Consider the following 24,391-nt stretch of genomic DNA (forward strand, 5'->3'; position numbering starts at 1 on the left):
TGAAAGAAATTAAAGACCTGAATAAATGGAGAGACAGCCTTCACGGATAAAAACATTCATTACTGTTATGATGTCAAATTCTGCCCAGATTCAACTACAGTTTCCACGCAATCCCAAATCGGATCCCAGCGGGTCTGAGATGAAGCCGGGGTGAGGGTGAGCAGAGAAGGGCTGGGTCCAGGATGGGGAGTGTCAGGGGACCTTGATTTTTAAAAACCAATCCTTTGAGAAGAACAGCTCATGGTGCCAGGCAGCGTTGTAGCTCCTCACGGCTCAGCCTGGCACACCTGGCACCCTAGGACTGTGGCCAACGCCCTCACATAAGGACGCCGAGGCACCGAGAGGTCATGTGACCTGGCCAGAGCCACACAGCCAGTTGGAGGCTGGGCTATGCGGGGACGCCACAGTGTGCTCTGACTTCACACACACAAACGTCACCACTTACATTTTTATTGCCTTGTCACTGTCTTGTTTCTCAAAGGACTTAAAGAGGCTCATAGCAGTGCAGGTTCCTTAAGGAGGCTCATAGCAGCACAGGTAGGCAACTGTGTTGAGCTCTCAGGGTGGAGAAAGCCTGACTGATCTCCACCTGTGGCCTCTCTGTAGAGATCCAGGGTCCTCAGGGCGGCTGTGGCAGCATCTGTGATGGCCCTGGCGTGGGCTGCCTCAGATGCTGGCCTTGGCTCCGGGGTGGTCCTGGCCTTGGTTCAGGGTGTGGTCCTGGGTGCTCCCTCCACAGCCCTCTTCCTGATGTGGCTTCAACCTGCCCCATCCGGGTTTGGCCCCAGCTTCCCATGAGCTCCGGGGTAATCCCTGTGCCGGCTATGATAGCGACATCTGACCTAGTGGCCTCCAAGTCCTCCCCTGCCCCAGAACTCCTCACTTGGTTCCAAGGAGCGCCGCGCGCCCTGCGCCTCCAGGCTGAGTAGGGTCGTTTGCTTGCAGGCGGCCTCTACCCGTCTGGAGCTCCCTAACAGCAGCGGGGCCACAGCCTGTTTGTTCCCTCACACCCAAGGCAGAGCTGGGTGTACAGCAAGTGCTCAAAGGTGGCTTCACTTTGCAAATAAGAATCTTCGGCAAAGCCCCAGGATCCATGCAGGTGCCCACCAGGGGTTCACTCTGGTGAACACATGAGAGCACAGGTCTTAACTCAGTGTGTGAGCATCCTTTTAACATAATCCTTAAGTTGGTGGCAGAATTTCCTTCCCCGATAAGCTCTGCCGTGTTTTGAATTTCATCCTGCCTCCCGGTGTGTATTTTAAAGATCTCTTTACATTTGCTCGGCCTGGGTAGGGCGGGCATTCATGTGACGCCAAGCCCAAGGCGTTTCCTTCTTTGCTCTTAATTCTTAAATTCTGCTGGTATTTAATATTTTCAACTTCCAAACCTTCACACGGGTATCTTTACTAATGTAGATCAGATTCATTTGTGTTCCTGGTTGCTACAGAATTAGAAAAACAGGAAGAGAATGAACAAAGTAACGCATCTCCGTGGCAGGTTCCGCAACCTTCGGTCTTCAAGTTTCAGCTGCGGAAGGCAGGGCCTGTCTTGGGATGTAGACACGAGCTTCCCAAGTCACAGCAGAAGCCGAGAGGATTCCAGACCTTTGCGGCCACAGCGAGGACATGGGTAGGAGGGGAAGCATGGGATTTGAGGAGGGTGAACACACATACACCATTCGTAGTTGTAAGTTTTCAGCACGTTTACACCCAAAGTCACTTTGTAAATTAGTAAGTTTGTTATTGGAGGTACATTTTCAAGCTGCTTGTTGGACCTGGCGTTTTGTTGTTGAAGCTCTAGATGGAGGCACAAGCAGCCGGAACTCAGGGACGAAACCCTCTGCCATTTTCAGTTAGTGAGGAAAACGAGCCGCAGACAGAGGGAAATGCTGCTTGGTGCAAAAGGAAAACAAAATAAATACAGAGATGCGTGCATACCGGACCTGTTTCTGAAAGGAGGAATGAACAGCAAAACCTTGGCAGGGCCGACCAGGCCAGAGGCTGGGCAGGTGCTGCTGGTTTCTCTTCATGCCTCTCCAGGTTGAATCTCCTGGTCTCACCCGCCTACACTTGATTACTTTCTAAAGATATAAGCAGAAGTTTTATAGAGACTAAGGTGCTGGTTTACTTTCTTTTCTCTTTGTACTTCTCTGAGTAAAGGACACTGAGTCAGCATCCACACAAATGCTGAATGCACACAGGGCCAGCATCCTCACAAAGGCTGAACGCATGCCGAGCCAGTATCCCCACAAACACTCAATGCACACCAAGCCAGCATCCCCATACACACTGAATGCATGTCGAGCCAGTGCCGCCACAAATGCTGAATGCAACACACACGTCGGTTGAATGGTTGAAGCAGCCAGGAGTCTGCATTTCTGAGACAATGGGAAAAAGCGGATGTGGCCTGGGGATTGGGTGATGTGAGGGAATTGTGCTAGTTTGGGGCCTACGGTATTGGGCTCCATAGAAAACAAGCCTTATTCTTTAGAGACACCTGCTCTGCTGAGCTCCCCAGGGGTCTGATGGCACGATGTCTATAAGCCAACCCGAATCCCTCCACCAATAGGTGAAGTAAACACGGCCAAATGTGAGTGTGTTAGAAGGTGGTGAGGGGTGGCTGACTCTCTCTGCCTCCGTGTACATTAGAAGTGTTCCATAATTAAAACTTTCTGATCAGGTGCAGTGGCTCATGCTTGTAATCCCAGCACTTCGGGAGGCAGATGTGGGTGGATCACCTGAGGTCAGGAGTTTGAGACCAGCCTGGCCAACATGGTGAAACCCCATCCATCCTAAAAATACAAAAATCAGCTAGTCGTGGTGGCGGGCGCCTGTTATCCTAGCTACTTAGGAGCCTGAGGTGGGAGAATCACTTGAACCTGGGAGGCAGAGGTTGCAGTGAGCTCAAATGGCACCACTGCACTCCAGCCTTGGCAACAGACACTCCATCTCAAAACAAAACACAACTTTCTTTTGCTCTCTGCCCTGTGGATGCGACCAGACCCTGGCAGAGAGGCTGTCTCCCTCTGTCCCCTGGTTCCCTTGTGCCTGGAATTGGTTCCTTCCAGTGGGTTCTGGGTCTCGCTGACTTGAAGAATGAAGCCGAAGACACTTGCAGTAAGTGTTACAGTTCTTAAAGATAGTGTCTGGAGTTTGTTCCTTCAGATGTTTAGATGCGTCTGGAGTTTTTTTTTTTCCAGTGGGTTCGCAGTCTCGCTGACTTCAGGAGTAAAGCCACAGACCTTCACAGTGAGTGTTACATCTCTTAAAGATGATGCTCATTCTTCCTGGTGGATTCGTGGTCTCGTTGGTTTCAGGAGTGAAGCTGCAGACCTTCACAGTGAGTGATACAGCCCATAAAGGTCGTGCAGACTCAAAGAGTGAGCACCAGCAAGATTTATTGCCAAGAGGGAAAGAACAACACTCCCAACACACAGAAAGGTACCATCACAAGTTGCTGCTGCTGACACTGGTGGCCAGCTTTTATTCCCTTATTTGGCCCCACCCACATCCTACTGATTGGTCTATTTTACAGAGTGCTGATTGGTCCATTTTACAGAGTGCTGATTGGTCTGTTTTACAGAGTGCTGATTGGTTCATTTTTACAGAGTGCTAATTGGTGCATTTACAAACCTTTAGCTAGACACAGAGCGCTGATTGGTGCATTTACAATCCTTTAGCTAGACGGAAAAGTACTCCAAGTCCCCACTCCCACCAAGAAGCCCAGGCAGCTTCACTACTCACTACCTTCTGCACTTCCCCACCATCCGCAAGGTTGCACGTTAACTGCAGAGAGCCAGGGCTGGCCACCACCGCATCTCATCCCCTGCCTTTCCTGCCGACTTTCCTTCACCCGCACTCCCTTTTAAATTGTGCGGTTCTCTGTGTTTATTTTGCCTCCTCAAATGCTTTTGACAGTGACACAAAAGTATGTTTCCTATGTCAGCTTTACCCAAGAAGTCCCTGTGACTGGGGATTGCTCTGCCCTCGGCACAGGTGTCTCTGGCTGTGGGCAGCCCGCCTGTTTGGGGCCGGCAAAGGCTCCAGGTGTTGAAGTGGTAAAATCACGAAGCTGCCTGGCCCATCTCTTACACCTGCTCTCCTGTGCTGCTTCGTCCTCAGGCCGCCCCACCCAGCAGCCTTGCTATAAAGATTTTCCGAGGGGTCCAGCAAGACTGTGGCTCTCATTCAACCACTTCGCGTTGCCCACTCCTGGTGCCCTTGGACACCTGTGGACGGAGAGTGGGAGAGGCAGTCCTGAGGGAAATTTGAGGTGCTGACACCAGGAAAAGGAAAATGGATGCTGGGCTGGTGGACACAGCGTGCGTGTCGTGATGGTGAAGGGTGAAGAGGAGTCGCTCCAGTGTGAGGCACATCATCCGAGAACTCCCACAAGTGAGGGCAGGGCTGCGGGGGGCTGGGGCAGTGTGTGGGAGGTGGAACAAGCAGGGAATGTGTCAGGAGCTTTCCCTGCAGGCAGGTAGTAGAAGCTGATGAAGCCTTGCAAACAGAAGATATGGTCAAATGTACATGCTGGGGAGGTCACTCTGGCTGCCAGAAGTTTATAACATCAGCAAGTGTGCAAGGCTTGGCACCTAGTAAACCTTTAATAGATGGATGAACAGAGAGGTGACTGGGTGGGTGAGTGGGATGGTGATGAATGGGTGGATAATGAATGCATAGATTGCATGGATGATGGACGGATGAATGAATGAATGGGTGGTTGGGTAGATGAATGGATGGGTTGATAAATGGATGAATGGGTGGGTGGATGGATGGTTGGATAGATGGGTGGATAAATGGGTGAGCGAGTAGATGGGTGGGTGGGTTGGTGGCTGGATGGGTGATTGAGTGGCTGGGTGGCTGGAAGAATGGGTGGGTGGATGGATGGGTGGGTAGATGGCTAGGTAGCTGGATGGATGGGTGAGTGGATGGGTGGGCAGGTGGATGGGTGGGTGAGTGGCTGGATGGGTGGGTGGGTGGATGGATGGGTGGCGGGATGGGTGGGTGGTTGGCTGGGTGGGTGAGTGGATGGGTGGACGGATAGGTGGGTGGCTGGGTGGATGGATGGGTGGCTGGATGGGTGAGTAGTTGGTTGAGTGGGTGGGTGGATGGGTGGCTGGATGAATGGATAGATAAATGGGTGGGTGAGTGGATGGATGGGTGGATGGATGATGAATGAGAGGCTGGCTGGGTGGGTGGGTGAGCGGCTCGCTGGCTTGGTAGGTGGATGGATGGGTGGCTGGATAGGTGTGTGGGTGGATGAATGGGTGGGTGGATGGGTGGGTGGCCAGATGGATGGGTGGCTGGCTGGGTGGGTGGATGGATGAGTTGCTGGATGGGTGAGTGGCTGGCTGGCTAGGAGGGTGGGTGGGTAGATAAATGGGCAGCTGGAAGGGTGAATGAGTGGATGGATAGATAGGTGAGTGGATGAATAGATGGCTGGATGGGTGAGTGGCTGGCTGGTTGGGTGGGTGGGTGACTGGATGGGTGGATGGATGAGTGGATGGGCGGGTGGCTGGTGGGGGGCAGATGAATGGATGGGTGTGTGGACGAATGGGTGGCTGGAAGGTTGAGTGGGTGGCTGGATGAGTGGATGGGTGGGTGGCTGGATGAGTGGATGGGTGGGTGGCTGGATGGGTGGGTAGCTGGATGGATGAGTGAGTGGCTGGATGGGTGAGTGAGTGGCTGGATGGGTGGGTGAGTGGATGGATGGATAAATGGGTGGATGGATGGATGGGTGGATGAATGGATGGATGGATGGATAAGTGGGTGGCTGGATGTGTGGGTGGATGGATGGATAGATAGATGGGTGGATGGATGGGTCACTGGATGGGTGGCTGAGAAGATGGATGGATGGATGGATGGATGGATAAATAAGTGGGTGGCTGGGTGGGTGGGTGGGCGGATGGATGGATGGATAGGTGAATGGATGGGTCGCTGGATGGGTGGGTGGGTGGCTGGCTGGATGGATGGATAAGTGGGTGGATGGATGGGTGGGTGGTCGGGTGGCTGGATGTGTGGGTGGGTAGATGGATGGATAAGTGGGTGGATGGATGGGTGGCTGGATGGGTGGGTGGGTGGATGGATGGATGGATAAGTGGGTGGATGGATGGGTGGCTGGATGGGTGGCTGGGTGGATGGATGGATGGATAAGTGGGTGGATGGATGGGTGGCTGGATGGAGAGGTGAGTGGATGGATGGATGGGTGGCTGGATGGATGGGTGGCTAGAAGTGTGGGTGGATGGATGGGTGGCTAGAAGGGTGAATGAATGGATGGGTGGCTAGAAGGGTGAGTGTGTGGCTGGATAGGTCAGGGAGTGGGTGGGTGGGTAGATGAGGGAATGAACAAGTTGAATGGATGGATTCAGGGATGGATGAGAAGGCAGTGAGGCATGAGGAGAGTATGGACTTTGACAACATGCTGATTTGATCCTGGCTCTGTCACTCACTGACTGTCCCACCTGAGACAGATCTGTAGCTCTTGGGTCTCCATCTCCTCATCTGGAAAATGGAGATAATATTTCTGCCCTGGCAGGACTTGATGTAGAGGTAACGGGGTTATGCAGAGCCTGGCACCCAGCAGGTGACTGAACATGGGGACCATGGCACTCCGAGAGTGCTCTGCTCCAAACACAGCATGTGGGGTGGGGCATGGGGGGGAGGTCAGAGTGTGCCCCTGCTCCCCCCAACAGCTTCAAGGACAGGACCCTCAATCACACAGAACCTTAGGGAAAGAGCCTTGGCCGAGGTACCCTCCATCCAGAGGTGCTGAGGCTGCGCCCCTGAAGATACACATACGATACACATACTGGAAGTCAATGTTAGAGATGGTTTAAATCTTATCCTGAAAGAACTCCAGCCAGGCGCGGCGGCTCATGCCTGTTATCCTAGCATTTTGGGAGGCTGAGGTGGGTGGATTGCTTGAGCCCGGGAGGTTGAGGCTGCAGTAAGCCAGGAATGCACCACTGCCCTCCAGCCTGGGTGACAGAGCGAGACCCTGTCTCAGGGAGAAAGAGAGAAGGAAAGAAAGAAAGAGAGAAAGAGAAGGTAGGAAGGGAAGAAGGAAGGGAGGGAGAGAGGAAGTGAGGGAAGGGGAAAGGAAGGAAGGAAGAGAGAAAGAGAAGGAAAGAAGAAAAAGATGAAAGAAAGAAAGACAAGAGAACGAACAAAAGAAAGAGAAAGAGAAGAAAGCAAGCTCCAGGCAGTATCATTAGGAAAAGAAACGGTGAAGCGTAGTTTGTTGAATGAAACCTTTTGTTTAAGATGGGAGGAGGGTGATGAACTTGCACAGGCATTTACTTGCATTTGCAAAAGTAATTCTGGGAGCCTGAACATGAAAGCAACAGGCACAGAGTCCGGAGGGCGTGAGAGCTGGCAGGGGACGGGTTGGCAGTGGGAGTTAGGCTGCTGACTGCGTAACTTTTTACTGTTTGATTATCAAGCCACACAAATGCATTGCCTTTTGTTAAAATCAAAGAAAATTAAAACAACGCATCTTCCATTTGAGGGAGCAGTTAGCAGGGGTTGAGCCACTGAGCCACAGTCCACTGCACTTTTCGCTGAGCCCCTGGGATCAGGGCCCTTTCCTGGTTGACTTTGCACCACGCCCTGGGCTTCTGCTGTGAGGTGGCGGTGGGGGCGTGGGGGGTGGAGGGCAGCTCTGACTCGCTGTTTAGAATCATTTCTCCATCAACACCTGAGCCTGGTGGCCCTCACCTTCTGCGTCCATCCTGATGTCCAGCTGCAGCAGCTCCGTGGGTGCCTGTCCCTTCTCTGCAGCTCCAGCTGGCCCAACCACCCTCTCTGTGCCCGCCCCACAAGCTGCTGAACCCTTTGGCTCTGCAGGGGCAAACAGAGCCCCATAAATGCTGAACTGACTGTGGGCTGCACATTTGACAGCGTCTCTTTGCCAAAGATCCTGGTCTCATTGGCCGAGTGGTGCCCAACAGGCCCCCTGGCTCTCCTGGTGGACGGCATTTGTGGTGCAGGTGCTGGCTGAACATCCTCAAGCTGGTATGGTGCCAGGCCTTGGGGGACAGAGTCCTGCCCATCCCTGAAGAGACCTGATCCCTGGGCAACCAGACCACGGGAGGTGCCCTGGACAGCCTGACTGAGTCAGAGCCTTGGAGACTGGCTGGGCACCATGCAGAGTCTGCGGCACCTGGGGCTGCTGTGTGGCCTCTGGGTGCTGCAGCTTTGTCACCCCTGAGACCCACAAGGCAATGACATCACTCCATAGGTGTTTTTAGAAAAATTAGTAGACTTTATTTTTAGAGCAGTCTTAGGGTTATGGTGAGCAGGAAGGCAGAGGTTCCCATGTACCCCTCCCTCCCTTATTAAACCTTGCATTTGCGTGGAATGCTGGTTACATGTGATGAGCCAATATTGGTAAATTATTACTAATAGACATTGCACACTATTCTGACTAATAGACAATACACACTATTCTGAGCTAATGGGTGCTCATACTTCCTGGGCCTCCCAGGGCTGCAGCTCCTCAGGGTGGGGTGGGGCCCTCTCGGTACCCACCTTCCTGGAAGAGAACCTTGAACATGGAGACACGAGCATTGAGCAGACTCACCCGATCAGGATGCCAGGTGCCCGGCTCCAGCTCTGCCCCCAACTGCTTGTGAACTTGCTCTTCCAGATACTTCCAGGCCACCTTGCAGTGCACAGAGCAGGCCCTGACACATGTAGGTGGTGTGTTCCATACATGGAGGTGGCATGTTCCATGCGTGGAGGTGATGTGTTTTATGTGTGGAGATGGCATGTTCCATATGTGGAGGTGGCATGTTCCATGCCAGGAGGTGGTGTGTTCCGTATGTGGAGGATCTGTTTTCCATGTGTGGAGGTGGTGTGTTCCATGCATGGAGATGGCATGTTCCATATGTGGAGGTGGTGTGTTCCACACTTGGAGGTGCTATGTTCTATATGTGGAGGTGCGTGTTCCATGTGTGGAGGTGGCATGTTCCATGCATGGAGGTGGCATGTTCCATGCATACCGGTGGTGTGTTCCATATGTGGAGATGGCATGTTCCATATGTGGAGGTGGCATGTTCCATGCCAGGAGGTGGTGTGTTCCATATGTGGAGGATCTGTGTTCCATGTGTGGAGGTGGTGTGTTCCATGCATGGAGATGGCATGTTCCATACGTGGAGGTGGTGTGTTCCACACTTGGAGGTGCTATGTTCTGTATGTGGAGGTGCCGTGTTCCATGCATGGAGGTGGCATGTTCCATGCATGCCGGTGGTGTGTTCCATATGTGGAAGATCTGTGTTCCATGCATGGAGGAGGTGTGTTCCATATATGGAGGTGCTGTGTTCTGTACGTGGAGGTGGTGTGTTCCATGCATGTAGGTGGCATGTTCCATGCCTGGAGGTGGTGTGTTCCATATGTGGAGGATCTGTGTTCCATGTGTGGATGTGGTGTCTTCCATATGTGGCAGTGGTGTGTTCCATATGTGGAAGTTGTGTGTTCCATGCATGGAAGTGGCATATTCCATACGTGGTCTTGCATGCAGAGCTCTGCACAGTTCACACAGAGGCTCAGGTGCATCTCTTGCTGATTGGCTCATCCAGACAAAGCAGTGAAAACCAAGCCCTGGATTTATTAAGAGGGTGGGAGTCCGAGGTGTAGCACAGACCCCTCCGGTCTCAGCCTGTCTGTCCTTCCAACATTTGTCAGGTAGCAGACATGGCTGTTATGGGAAATATGGAAGTATTGTCTTGCAGCCATCGTGTCCAGTAATGACCTCATTCCATCGCAAATTGGTGGAGAACATTCTCCCGTGAGTTGCCCCAGAGCACAGCGGTGGGTACAGCCGAGATTCTAGCCTGGTTTTACATCTTTCCTCAGCGACCAAGCCTCCTGTTACTAATTGTTATTTTTGTCAATTGTCTTACATTGTTTTTATGGACACATTATTCACACACGTGTCTTCCTGCAGAACACCTGCCAGTGCTATGCTTTGTTTCTGTAACATGTCAAAATGCTGTGTGGGTGAAAATGAAGTGATGACAAGGATGTTCTGTTGATGTTTCCTGTGAAATCTTTGGGGGAGCGCACAGGTGTGAGGCCTTCTGTGTCTGTCGAGGCATTAGGGTCAGAAATGATGATGATGTTTTCAGTCTATAATCTTGAAATAAAAATGAACAAGGAATCATACCTATCCCCAAATCCACAGAATGCCCCAGGCTGCTCCCTGCACAGGTGCAGAGCAGAGCCCAGGCTGTGCCTCATTCTGTGAGCAGCAGCCCTGGGGTGGCAGTGGACCCACAGCCCATCCAGGCTGTAATGCGGAGGGTGTGCGTTATTCTTGGCACCCACCACACCCACAACCGTCAGAACATTGGGGGGTCATCCTGCAGCTCACCAGCTCTGGAATTTTCTGCCCCCAAAAGAGGAAAAGCAGAACTCCATACTGTCTGACACTGAAGCCTCCAGGAAGGCATCCTCAGAAGTGCCAGGCTTAGCAGATGCTTTCTCAGCCGTGAATTCGAGCCAGGTGTTGTCTCGATTTCAGGATGCTGTGATCTATGTCCTTGTCTTGCAGTGACACCATTGCCTTGCTAAGCCATAAATAATGTGATCGGGAACACATTTTGGCTTTGAAGACAGAAGGTTCCAAACCATCATTCATATGCAAGAGGGAGAGGAAGGCATCAGCTGCCCACATAGTTCACGCCTCCAACTTGGCTGCACCCTAACTGTCCCATTGAGAAGTGTATCCGTTATCCATGGCTGTGTAACAAATCCCCACAGCTTAGCAGCTTGAGCAACAAGCACTCATCATCTCACAGTTTCTGTGGGTGAGGAAGCTGGGAGTGGTGAGTTGGGTGGTTCTGTCTCAGGGGCTCTCACATGGCTGCTGCTTTGAAGCTCATGCCTGGGGCTGTGGTAATCTGAAGGCTCGACTGGGGCTGCAGATCTGCTTTCAAGGTCTCTCAAATGAGTTTGGCAGGAGGTGTGATTAAAATATTGAAAGTAATAACAAAAACTGCAATTACTTTTGCAACAACCTAATAGTTGCTCTCCTTAAGTATCTCCTAGAGCCAGTGATGTGAGAGTGAGCTCTTGGAATGGAGCCGTGGTCTTCCACAGCCTGATCTCGGAACTGACACCCACCACGTCTGCCACTGTCATTTGGCATGGGTCCAACCTAGTGTGATGAGAAGTGACTACCAGGCGCCATGGAGGCATGGTCAGGTTGTGGTACCATGGAGGCTGCTAGCATCAAAGTGGGCGTATTCAAATGCACTTCCTCTTGTAGTGGTTTGTTCTCATGCTGCTATAAAGAACTGCCTGAGACTTGGTAATTTATGAAGGAAAGAGGTTTAATTGACTCACAGTTTCACAAGGCTGGGGAGGCCTCAGGAAACTTACAATCATGGTGGAAGGAGAAGGAAACATGTCCTTCTTCACATGGCAGCAGCAAGAAGAACTGCAGAGTGAAGGGGGAAGCCCTTTGTAAAACCATCAGATCTTGTGAAAATCACTCACTATCATGAGAACAGCATGAGGGTAACTGTCCCCATGATTCAATGACTTCCCACCAGGTCCCTCCCATGACATGTGGGGATTATGGGAACTACCATTAAAGATGAGATTTAGGTGGGGACACAGCCAAACCATATCACTTCTGTTGTAAACATTTACTGGCTGCCTGATGTATTTCTAATGTGTTGAATGCTATAGCAAAAAGTCATGTATCTGACAAGACCTGAACAATTATACTGTTTAATTTTCCAATTTTGCTGCAGAAGAAACTAGTCTAAATGAGAGGGACAGAGACTTGCCCAAGATACAAGACACAATTAGCTAGTGATAGAGTTGTTATCAGATTTTTTGTCTCTAATTCCCATTTCTATTTTAGTCCACAAAATTCCAAAGGAAAAAGCACAATCCTTGCCTTTAAGAGTCTGAAAATATTCTTAGGATGATAAATGCTTTTTAAATAAGTTAATGAATCATGGTCATAGTATTTTCCATAAAATTCCAGAGTTTCCTGTAATCAAACAAGGGAGTGTTAGGTATAATGAGATATGTTACCCTGATGTCCTAAAAGAATTTTCTTATTAAGAATGTTGATGTGTTGTCATGAATATATTATTTATATTGGAAAATATAGATTGCCATTTTAGTCAATAACAGGTTGTCATGAACCCCACATATCAGTGAGGGCACAATCAAGAGACAGAAACCACAGCAATTTATTTGAACACAGAAAACTGAAATGAAGGATTGTTAACCAGGCTTGGAGTTTAGCAGGCAACTGAAAGATATCTTGAAGGTAGAGGCTACTAGAGGAAGCTACTATGCCTGTGGCTGGAGAAACAAAGGGGAAATATTGGAACTACTACTATTTTAAAATCAAGACCTCTGAGGAGGGGCACCTGCCAGCTTTAGCTATTGTCCTGAGGCTCAGAGGGGGGCCCATGTCAGGTGGAGGTTGCATTTCATCCATGTCTCCATGGGAGGAGATGTAAAACTGACCATTTTCTGAAAAGATCGTTTTCTTCCCCCTACTGCTTTGCCAGCATCTTTGTGGTTCTCTCAGTTTTGTTTTCTTTTGTCTTTGTTATTAAAATAGCTTTATTTTAACTTTGTTCCTGAATGATATTTTACTGGGAGTAATATCCTAGACTGGGAGTTATTTTTTGTTTCTCACACCATTTAAAGATTTTATTGCATTGTCCTGTGGCTTCCATTGTTTCTGCTGAGAAGTTGGATGTCTATCAAATTTTTGCTCCTTCTAAAGTAATCTTACTTTGTATGCTGGTTGCTTTTATGATGTTTATTTTTATTTTGGTTTTCTGTAGTTCACTATAGTGTGTCTAACATGTGGATTTCTATTTATGCTATCTATTTCACTGGAGATTTTTCCCTTCAAATCTTGTATAATTTTTTAAAAATTTCATAAGTTGGACTTCACCTTTCTCTAGTAACTCCTTGATTAGCTTAGTAATAGACCTTTCGAATTCTTTTTCTGGCACTTCAGGGATTTCTTATTGGTTTGGATCCATTGCTGGTGAGCTAGCATGCTCTTTTGGGGGTACGAAAGAACGTTGTTTTGTCGTATTACTAGAATTGTTTTTCTGGTTCCTTCTCATTTGGTAGACTATGTCAGAGGGAAGATCTGGGGCTCAAGGGCTGCTGTTCAGATTCTTTTGTCCCACAGGGTGTTCCCTTGAGGTGGTGCTCTCCCCCTTCCTCTAGCGATGGGGCTTCCTGAGGGCCGAACTGCAGTGATTGTTTTGCTCTTCCTGGTCTAGCCACCCAGTGGAGCTACTGGGCTCCAGGCTGGTACAAGGGAGTGTCTGCACAGAGTCCTGTGACGTGCTCTGTCTTCAGGTCTCTCAGCCATGGATACCAGCACCTGCTCTGGTGGAGGTGTCAGGGGAGTGAAGTGGACTCTGAGGGTCCTTGGTGGTAGCGTTGTTAAGTGTGCTGGTTTGGTATAGGTTGGCCTCCAGCCAGGAGGTGTTGCTTTCAAGAGTGCATCAGCTGTCGTTTTATAGAGAAGATACAAGCTTGCCCTAGAGCCCCCAGGAGATTATGTCCTTTGTCTTCAGCTACCAGGACAGGTAGAGAAAGACCACCAGGTGGGGGCAGGGTTAGGCATGTCCGAACTCAGCCTCTCCTTGGGTGTGGCTTGCTGCAGCTGCTGTAGGAGATGGGGCGTGGTATCCTGGTCAATGGAGTTACGTTCGCAGAGGGCTTATGGCTGCCTCTGCTGTGTCATACAGGTCGCCAGGGAAGTGTGGGGAAGCAGGCAGTTACAGGCCTCACCCCGCTCCCACACAGCCAGCAAGGCCAGTCTCACTCCTGCCATTCGCCCCCACCCCCAACAGCACAAAGTCTGAATCCAGGCAGTGGGTGACGGGGGCTGCAAACCTGCCCCAGGCTATCTGCTTCCCAGCTGAGAAAGCAAGCAGGGTTTTAAGGCTTCATGCCTCCCCACCTGGACACACCATTGGTCTGGGAACACTGTAACCCAGGATCAGGGATGGGGGGTCCTGGAGTTCCCAGATGACTTGGAGTTGGGCTGCAGCCCCTGGCAGGCTGGTTGACCTCAGTTTACCTTTTATCCCCATGAAGAGCTATATAGGTTCTCTTCCCAAGCAGGGGATACAGAGTAGAAACTTTATTCCTCCTGGGTCTTTGTGCCAACACTTGTCCCCTGACCCCAAAGTACTTTCAAAAGGATGGCACTGATTTTTAGCCACTGCTTCTGAAATTGGCACGGCCCACAGAAGGCATGTCCCCAGACCCCAGGCTCACCCACCTACAGTCGCATTTCTCTTGGCTGCCAGCCAGGCGTGTCTACACCCAGATCCCAGGCTCACCCACCTACAGTCGCATTTCTCTTAGGTGCTGGCCAGGCGTGTCTACACCCAGATCCCAGGCTCACCCACCTACAGTCGCATTTCTCTTGGGTGCCGGCCGGGCGTGTCTACACCCAGATCTCAGGCTCACCCACCTACAGTCGAATTTCTCTTGGGTGCTGGCCGGGCGTGTCTACACTACTTGGTTGGCTTCCAATGCCTTCAAGCAGATATGGTTCTATTTTGTCCAAGTTTTCCAGTTGTCCTTGGCATTTGGGTGGGTATAGATGATCTAGACTTCCATTTTTGGAAGTGGAATTTCCTGGGTTGATTTGTTTTCCAGTTTAATATTTAAAGATGCACTGTGGGCCATGTGTGGTGGCTCACACTTGTAATCCCAGCACTTTGGGAGGCCGATGTAGGTGGATCGCCTGAGGTCAGGAATTTGAGACCAGCCTGGCCATCATGGTGAAACCCCGTCTCTACTAAAAATACAAAAATTAGCCAGGTGTGGTGGCGTGCACCTGTAATTCCAGCTACTCAGGAGGCTGAGGCAGGAGGATCACTTGAACCAGGTAGGCGGAGTTTGCAGTGAGCTGAGATTATGCCACTGCACTCCAGCCTGGGTGACAGCGAGACTCTGTCTCAAAAACAACAACAAAAACAAAAAGACACACTGTGCATGTCCCTGGCCCAGGGCAGAAGTCACAGCCCAGCCTGTTGCCATTAGAAACTCTGTTCTGTGACATGTCCCATGAGTCCCACACATTGCCCAGGCCAGATTTTTACTGACCACTGGAGCCACCTTATGGCCTCAGGATGTGGCTTTGCTGGTGTTCCTGTGGAAGAGGCACTGCCCCATCCATGTGCCACCCTGTGCTGTGATGGGGAGCCTGGCTGCTACACTCACACTCGGGGTGGAAAGCAAAGCCCAACCCCTCATTTAGCCAGTGGGACTCAGGAGCAGGCCATTCACTCATTCAATTCTGTCCATACTGAAGAGACGCCGGGCCCCTGGCGAGAGGCTACAGAGCCTCTTGCTTCCCTCAGAACCTCTCCTGGGGATAAGTTCCTGCTGTCCCTAAGTCAGCAATGAGGCTGAACCAAAAAGCAATGTGGCCAGGCCAGGGAAACCTTCTCTTCATGGCCAAGAAGTGGGGACCTGCATCTTTGGCCAGAGCAGACCTATGGCATTTAAGGACAAAGAGGCTAAATACACAAAGAAAAGGTGTGTGTACATGTTTCCTAGGACTTCTATAACAAATTATTGCACACTGCATGGCTGGAAACACTGGAAGTGTATTCTGTCACTGTTTCAGAGATGAGACGTGTATGTAATTCAAGGTGTCCACAGGACCATGCACCCTCCAAAGGCTCCAGGGAGGAACCATACTTGCCTCTTTCCCTTTCTGGTGTTGTCCACAATCCTGGGTTGTCCCTGGCTTGTGACAACATCACACTATGCTGGGCTTCCTTCTCTGTGTGTCTATGTGTCCAAATTTCTCTCTCTTGTAAGGGTGTCATCATTAGGCTCACTCCAGTCCAGTGTGACCTCATCTTATTTAATGACATCTACAAAGACCTGATTTCCAAATAAGGCACTGGGTGTTGGGATTTGGACATAACTTCTGAGGGGGAACTCAATCATACCCACAACAGCGTGCCTCCTCTTTTGGATAAACTGGGGATGGTTCCCTCTCTCTGGACCTGATACTGCTCTTTCCCCAAAGGCCATTGATTAGTCAACATGCTCCCTGGGGCTCATGTCAGCCAAGGAGGGCAATTGATTTCCAACCACCTGTCAACGTCTGCTTTACCCCCTGGGCCGAGAGCTGAGTTTCCTACAGTGACAAGTAGGTGATAAAAGACAGGTGTCCAAGTGTTTCCTGGAGAAAAAGCACTGGTTTAACTTATTTAATTAGTTCCAGAGAAGCAGTCAGACAGAAATGACACATCCCCTACAGGGCACAATAATCCAGGCTGCAATTTCTCATCAGATGCTGTGCAGACCAGGATGTGGAAGAACACTGAAAACATGAAACCAAAGGAAGCACCAAGCCAGAGTTGTGCATCTGCGAGAATTTCAGAAATGGAGGAAAAATCGATGCAAGAATACCCTTCAGAAATGAAAAAATTGACACGAAAATGCCCTTCAGAAATGAAGAAAAAATCAACATGAGAATACCCTTCAGAAATGAAGGAAAAATCGATGTGAGAACAACCTTCGGAAACGAAGGAAAAATCGACGCGAGAACACCCTTCGGAAATGAAGAAAAATCGACGTGAGAACACCCTTCAGAAATGAAAGAAAAATGAAAAATGAAAGAAAAATTGGTCCAGTGAGGACGCACTAAGAGAATTTGTTGCCGGGACACCTGCTTTAAAAAATGCTAAAGCAAGTTCTTCAGCTTGAGGGAAGATACCAGAGGAAAACCCACAACCTCAAGAAGGAAGACAGGGCAAGACAGGCAGTGAATGTCCAAGGAAACACAGCACACTATTGTTCTCCTCTTTACCCTGAGTGACTTTTCTTGCTCTGAATCTATTTTGTCTAACATGAATAGAGCTGTTTGAGGATTTTTGTGTAACTGATGTTGGCCTGATAGGTCTTTTCCCATCCTTTGACTGTGAAACAGTGTGTATCATTACATTAAAAATGAATTTCTTGTAGACAGCATGTAGATGAGTCTTTAAAGTACGTATGATGGTTGAAAACGACAATGAACAACATTGCATGGTTGAATTTTCAATATGTGCAGATGCGATACGATGACTGTGACAAAGGGCACAGTGAAGGGGCCTTGGTGGGGACAAGGTCCCAGCATTCCAGCCAGAAGTGGTAAAATATTAATTCTGCATAGACTGGAAAGGTGAGGAGTTAGAATGTATATTGCAATCCTTAGAATGACAATACACAGAGATAGAATTCAAGAAACCATCAGATAAATCAAAATGAAATACTACAAAATATCCCAATAATCCAAAAGAAGACATGCAAAGGGGAAAAGGAGAAAAAATCAAAGGTGCCAAATAGAGGACATGCAAGAAATGCTGGACCTAAATTCAGACACATCAGTGATGAATATAAATTTAGATGATCTAAACATACTGATTAAAGGCAGAAATTATCAGACTGGATAAAGGCAAGTCTTATCTACAGGCTGTCTACAAAAATCCTCTTTAAATACAAAATATAGGCAGATTAAATGTAAAAGGATAGAAAAAGATATGCCAAGCAAACACCAATTAAAGAAACTGGAGTGACAAAGTAGATTTCAGAGCAAGGAAAATTCCTAAGAGTAAAGAGTGACTTTGAATAATGACAAAGGATCAACTCCCCAAGAAGACCTAGTAATCCTAAACACATATGCACCCAACAACAAGGCTTCCAAACTCACAAGACAAAGATGATAGACCTGAAAGGGAACAGGCAGCTCCACACTGGAATTGGTGACCCCAACATTCCCATCTCAGTCGGTTAGGGCTGCCATGTCAAAATACCACAGACTGGGGCCTTAAAGGGCAAAAATTTGTTTTCCCATCATTCTGGAAGCTGGAGGACCAAGATGAAGGCTGTTGGGGTTGACTTCTCCGTGTTCTCACGTGGTACTTTTTTTGTGCTGGTGTGGAGAGTGAACAATTCCTGGCTTCTTTCCATCTTCTTGTAAGGACACAAGTCCTATTGAATCGGACCCCCTCATATGACTTCTTGCAACCATAATCACCTCCTTACAGGCCCTGTCTCTAAATACAGTTACATTGGGGGTTAGGGCTTCAACATGTGAATTTCGTGGGACACAATTCAGTCCATAATAACTCCTCTCTCAGTAGCTGATAGAAAAGTGGACAGTAAATTAGCAAGGATATGGAAGAACTGACCAGCTCCAGGAACCAACTGGACCTAACTAACATTTATAAAATGTTCTGCCAAATAACATCTACATATACTTTCTTTTTGGTCATAAAATGCATGTGAACAAATTTAAAATAACAAAAAGCCTACAATGGCGTTAAACTAGAAATCAATAACATAAAAATGCCTAGAAAACCTACAAATAGGTGGAAATTAAACAACACACTCCTTAGACAATGCAAATGTCGAGGAGAATGGCTCAGAAAAACTGGAAATCACTTGAACTGAATGAAAAGGAAAAATATCACATAGCAAAATGAAACAGTGTTTAGAGAGAAATTTATAGAACTAAATGCTTATAGCTCTAGAAGCATTTAGTTAGAAAAGAATAAAGAAATGCTAATATTAAAAACAGAAGAAAATTATAAATCAACAATCTAAGCTTCCACCTTAAGAAATTACAAAAATAGGAGCAAATTAAACTGAAAGGCAGAAGGAAGGAAAGAGTAAAGATAAGAGAAACCAATGAAATAGAAAACAGAAAGACAACAAAGAAAAATCAATAAACTAGAGGCTGGTTCTTTGAAAAGATCAGTAAAATTGATAAAGCTTTAACCAGACTGATTAGCGAGGGAGAAAGAGAGAGAAATTATCAGTATCAGTAATGAAAGAGGATATATCACTATTGACCCACAGACATTAAGAGGTCAACGTACGAACATTATGAGCTACTCCCTGCACATACATCTGACAGCTTTGAAGAAATAAGCCAATTCTTTAAAAGCCACAAACTACCAAAACTCACTCAACAAGAAATAGATGGCCTGAACAGCCCTTTTGTATTAAAGTAATTGAATTCATAGCAGAAAAGCTTCCTGAAAATGAAAATTCCAGACACAGATGGTTTCATTAGCAGAATTTATGAACGGGTAATGAAGAAATATTACCAATTCTGCACAATCTCCTCCAGAAAATAGAAGAGAAATGCTTTCCTACTCATGTTATGAAAACAGCATTACTCCAGTGCCAATGCCAGATAAATGACAGTACAAGAAACAAAACTACGTACAAATATCTCTCATGAACATAGATGCAAAAGTATAAATTGTGACAGTAGCATGCAAGGCTGGCTAAACATCTGAAATTCAATCAGCACTCTCCACTGTATTGACAGACCAAAGAAGAAAACACACATGATCATCTCAAATGACGCAAAAAACAATGACAAAATTCAAGAATCATTATGAAAAAAGTCTCAGCAAACTAGGAGCAGTGAGGAACTTCCTTAACTGGATGGAATGTATCCATTAAAAACCCACAGATGACATCGCCATAGTGGTGAAAAACTGGATACTTCCTCCCTAAAATCTGGAATGAGGATAGGCGGTCCCCACTCCCATCCTTGCCAACATCATCCTGAAAGTCCCAGCTAGTGCAATAAAGCAAGGAAGGAAATAAAAGGCATTCAGACAAGAAAGGAAGAAAGAAAACCATCTCTATTTACAGAGAGCATAATTGTTTATGTAGAACATTCCCAGGAATTTACCAAAAAAGACACAAAAACCTCACCTATAACTAGTCCATGAGTTCAGCAGTGTCACAGGATACAAGATCGGCACACACGTGTCAATGGCGTTTTTATCTAATAACAGTGAACACGTGGGAATTGAAGTTTAAGTCTCAGGCCCACTGACAGCCCTGCCAAGAGAATGAAACACAAACACACTTAACACAACTCAAGTAGATGAATAATGGGCAAAAGAGGGAAGAACTCATTCACCAAAGACATTTGGATGGCAGATAAGAACACGAGATGCTCGACATCGTCAGCCATAAGGGAATAAAAATGTCCACCACTGATGCGTGGAACCACCACACACCTGTGAGAACAGCGCAAGGAAGAAGGAAACGCGTGGTCACACTCAGCGCTGGCGAGGACGCGGAGCCCCCAGTTCTCCCGCGCCACTGCTGGGGGTGTGACGTACCGCAGCTGCTCCAGACAACAAGGTGGCAGTGTATTTTAACGTTACATCTACGCTTACCTTGGGATCCAGCAACCCCCTGCCTGGACACGCATGCTGGAGAAATGAAAGTTTATTTCACGGGAAAATCTACACACCACTGTTTGTAGCGGCTTCACTTCAGGAATTAGAAAATGAACCACTTACTTGAATCCAGTGAATAGTCACCAAAAACAACCAACCCACAAATGTGTAAACAACATTGAGACCTACTAAAAACAACAAATACCTGCTTACATATGTTAATTGTTTGCCCATTTTGCCTCTGCGGACTTCCATTCCAATTCTTTATTTACTCTTCCAATACCTACGACTCTTTCTATTTAAGGTGTTAAAGGAAACATTTGACTGATCAAAAACTGATATGACATTTATCTTACTTTACTTTTAAAATTTCAACTTTTATTTTAGATTTAGGGGGCACACGTGCAGATTTGTTACATGAGAATATTGTGTGATGCTGAGGTTTGGAGGACAGGTGCCATCACCCAGATGGCGAGCATCATACCTGAAGGAAGTTGTTTAATCCTCCATCCCCAACCCTCGAGGAGGCCCCAGTGACTTTTGTTCCCATATTTTTGTCCACGTGTCCTCAATGTTTAGTTCCCACTTGTAAGTGAGAACATGTGGTATTTGGTTTTCTGTTCCTGCATTAATTTGCTTAGGAGAATGGCCTGCAGCTGCATCCATGTTGCTGCAAAGGACACGATTCCATTCTTTTTATGGCTACATAGTATTCCACAGTGTATATGTACCACATTTTCTTTATGTAGTCTACCACTGATGGGCACCTGGGTTGGTTCCATGTCTTGCTATCGTGGATAATGCTGTGATGAACATATGTGTCCTTTTGGTAGAATCCTTTATTTTCTTTTGGGTATATACCCAGTAATGGGATTGCTAGGTTGAACGGTAGCTGTGTTTTAAGATCTTTGAGGAATCTCCAGACTGCTCTCCACGGGCCTGGGCTAATTTGTGTTCCCACCAGCAGTGCGTGAGCATCACCTTTCTTCTTCGGCTTCATCAGCATCTGTTGTTTTTTGACTTTGTAATAATCGCCATTCTGACTGCTGAGCTGGCATCTCATTGTGGTTTTGATTTGCATTTCTCTGATAATGAGAATTTTTTCTTATACTTGTTGGTCACTTGTATGTCTTCTTTTGAGAAGTATCTGTTCATGTCCTTTGCCCATTTTTTTATTCCTTTGCCCATTTTTTAATGGGGTTGTTTTTTGCTTGTTGATTTGTTTAAGCATCCTATAGATGCTGGATATTAGGCCTTTGTCAGATGCATAGTTTGCAGACATTTTCTCTCATTCTGTAGGGTGTCTGTTTCCTCCACTGGCAGTTTCTCCTGCTGTGCAGAAGCTCTTTAGTTTAATTAGGTCTCACTTCTCTATTTTTGTTTTTGTTGCAATTGCTTTTGGGGACTTAGCCAGAGTTCTTTGCCAACACCAACGTCAAGAAGACGTTGTCTTCCCGGATGCTTATAGTTTGATGTCTTGCATTTGAGTCTTTAATCCATCTAGAGTTGATTTTCGTCTATGCGGAAGGGTAAGAGTCCAGTTTCCTTCTTCTGCCTGTGACTGAGTTGGTTATCCCAGCACCATCTATCGGACAGAGAGTCCTCTCCCCGCCGCTTGTTTTTGTTGGTTTTGTCAAAGATCAGACGGGTGTAGGTGTGCAGCTTCATGTCTGAGTTTTCTATTCTGTTCTATATGATAATGAAACCAAATCAATGTCTCTGCTCAGACACCTTCTGACAAGGTCTGTGGCGCCCACCACGGCGTTAGGGCCGCAGCCTCCTGCCCCATGTACCTGGCCCGGCTCTGCCCAGCTCCCTGCAGCTGCGCCAGTGTGTGCTGTGACTCGTGCTCCTGGTTTGTCATCTGCCCCCTCAGTAGACACCACAGCCTTCAAGCTTTCTCCGCTCCGTGACCAGCACCTGGGATGGGACCAGCAGTGCATGTGGCTCTGGATTCATGTTTGTTGAATGACTGACTGAACGGAGGCTCCCTTACAGAAGTGAATGGTGCAGCCCTCCCTGAGTCCCAGCCTCACTCTGGATACCAAGGAGTAAGGTGGTCAGGGGTCAGGGGCCGAGGCTGAGATGCTGGAGTGGGGAGATTGCCTGGGAGGGGACTGGAGGGTGTGGTGGAACTGCAGGTTCTCTCCTTGACATGCCTGTGGGGGAGCCTTTCCCGGCCCTCTCTCCGCTGGGTTTCACCCTTTCTCCGGTGCATGCCACACTGGGCATCCCACCCCAGGGGTCCAGGAAGTGGGCGTGTCGGCCAAGTGAGAGCCCGTTTCTGAATACCCTGTGAAGTTGGTGAGAATTCAGGTGCCTATCGGCCGGGCTCCACCTGTGCACCAGGTGTGGCCACCTCACTGTGACTTCAAAGGTCCCCGGGGAGGAAGGAGGCTCCCAGCTGCACACAGGTGAGTCAGTCCCATTGTTCCGTGTGTCTGAAAAATCAATCGGGTCCAAAGTAAAAATATTTATTTAATGAGCAGAAATGTATGGCCGATCGGTTGTTAAAGGATATTGCTTCCTGCTCCTTGATACTGAAAAGGGGCGTTTGAAAAAATTCATTTGCAGGGATTGAGTTCTGGAAATGGCCATTCTAGGTGAAATAAGCACAGAAAATAGCACAGCACCCACCAAAGACAGCTCATTGTCTTCCTTGGGGTGCTGGGGGATACGGACGCCCCTTGGGGGCAGGAGGATCCCAGCGGGAGGACACTGGGCACTGTGTGAAGTCTCCCCTTGTAGTCCCAGAGAGGGGCAGGCGATGGCCCTGAGTGTCCCTGGGTCTCCCAAACGCAGGCCTGGGCTTCTCTGGGAGGAGAAGAGAAGGGTCTGGGTCAGAACCCAGTGAGTTTGGGGCTCCCTCCACCTCCTTCGCTCCCTGTGAGATGGGCACAGAGAATGGGTCCCTCCGTGGACGCCTGGTGGTTCTCGGCCGAGATCGCACCCTCATGGCACCTGCCGGGGACATGCCTGCTGGCCACCACCAGCTCCTGCAGCTGCGGTCTCTGGAGAGCACCGCTGTGATCCCCAGGGCTCGAGAACCCGCCGTGCGTTTTGTAGGGCCAGCATTTGCGTACTGGGTGTGCTGCGCTCCCTTCCTCGCGCGGCTCCCTGTTCAGCTCCCTGCAGGCGTCGGGACCTTGCTGCATGGCTCCTCTTCCAAAACCCACAAGGTTCTGAGTTCCTGGGGCTTTGTCCCCCCAGTCTGTGGCCGCCACAGGGCCTCCTCCTGGACCAGCCTGAAGGGCACATGGGGATGGCACCTCTGGGCTCGGGTAGCGAAAGCCGCACAGACGTCCCGAGGACCCTGGGAGCGGCCGTGTCCTGCCTCTTGGTCCCTGAGGACCCTGGGCCTTCCTGGCAGTGGAGGCTGGTGTCTCTCACTCTGTCCAGGTGCAGGCCAGCACACAGCTCCCGAGGGGAGCGAGGACCCAGGACTCCGTGACGGTTCTGGACAAAGCTCTGCAGGCGCCAGGCCTCAGGTCAGAACAGGACTCAGCTAAATGCCTTCAGAGCTCTGGCTGAAATGCACAGCACCCACCACTGTCAGTTTTCGTGTGTTGGGGTGTGATGGGGATGGTGTCTCAGTCCTATGTTCTCGTGCTGCTGTGTTTGGGACGTATCAGTTTCCCACGGCTGTGGGAACAAGTTACCCCAGACTTGGGGGCTCAGAACAACACACAGGACTCTCACGCTTCTGGAACACGGCCCCCGCTCCCTCCGGAGGCTCCGGGCCAGGATCCTCCCGTCGCCTCCAGCTTCTGCTGTATCTCTCCATGGCCGGCTCCTCCATGTCTCTTCTCTCTGTGTCTCTCTTCTGTCTCTTGGAAGGACACTCATGATTGCATTTAGACCCCCCACCACCCACCCCCCGATAACCCAGGAAAAGCACCTCTCAAGATCCCTATGTTTATCACAGCTTTTGCCTCAGAGGTGACATTAGAAGCACTGGGGTTTTGCACAGATTTTTGGGGAGGTCTTAATCAGCTCAGGTGGCCATAGCAGAAAGCCACACATGGGCGACCTGAGCAGCAGACACAGGTTTGTTGAGCAGCAGACATTGGAAGCTCCCACCACTCTGGGGTGGAAGCCAGAGATCCTGTCACCAGCTGACTGGCCTCCTAGTGAGGGCCCTTCCTGGTTTCCTGGTGCAACAGAGAA

At 48.9% G+C, this 24,391-nt stretch overlaps 1 pseudogene; it reads right to left on the minus strand.

Moving 5' to 3' along the window:
* Positions 1–22,871: 22,871 nt before the first annotated feature.
* Positions 22,872–23,482, minus strand: LOC129036574 (uncharacterized; annotated as a pseudogene).
* Between the last annotated feature and the right edge of the window lie 909 nt (positions 23,483–24,391).

Source organism: Pongo pygmaeus, chromosome 4, assembly GCF_028885625.2.
Source record: "Pongo pygmaeus isolate AG05252 chromosome 4, NHGRI_mPonPyg2-v2.0_pri, whole genome shotgun sequence".
Taxonomy (NCBI): Eukaryota; Metazoa; Chordata; class Mammalia; order Primates; family Hominidae; genus Pongo; species Pongo pygmaeus.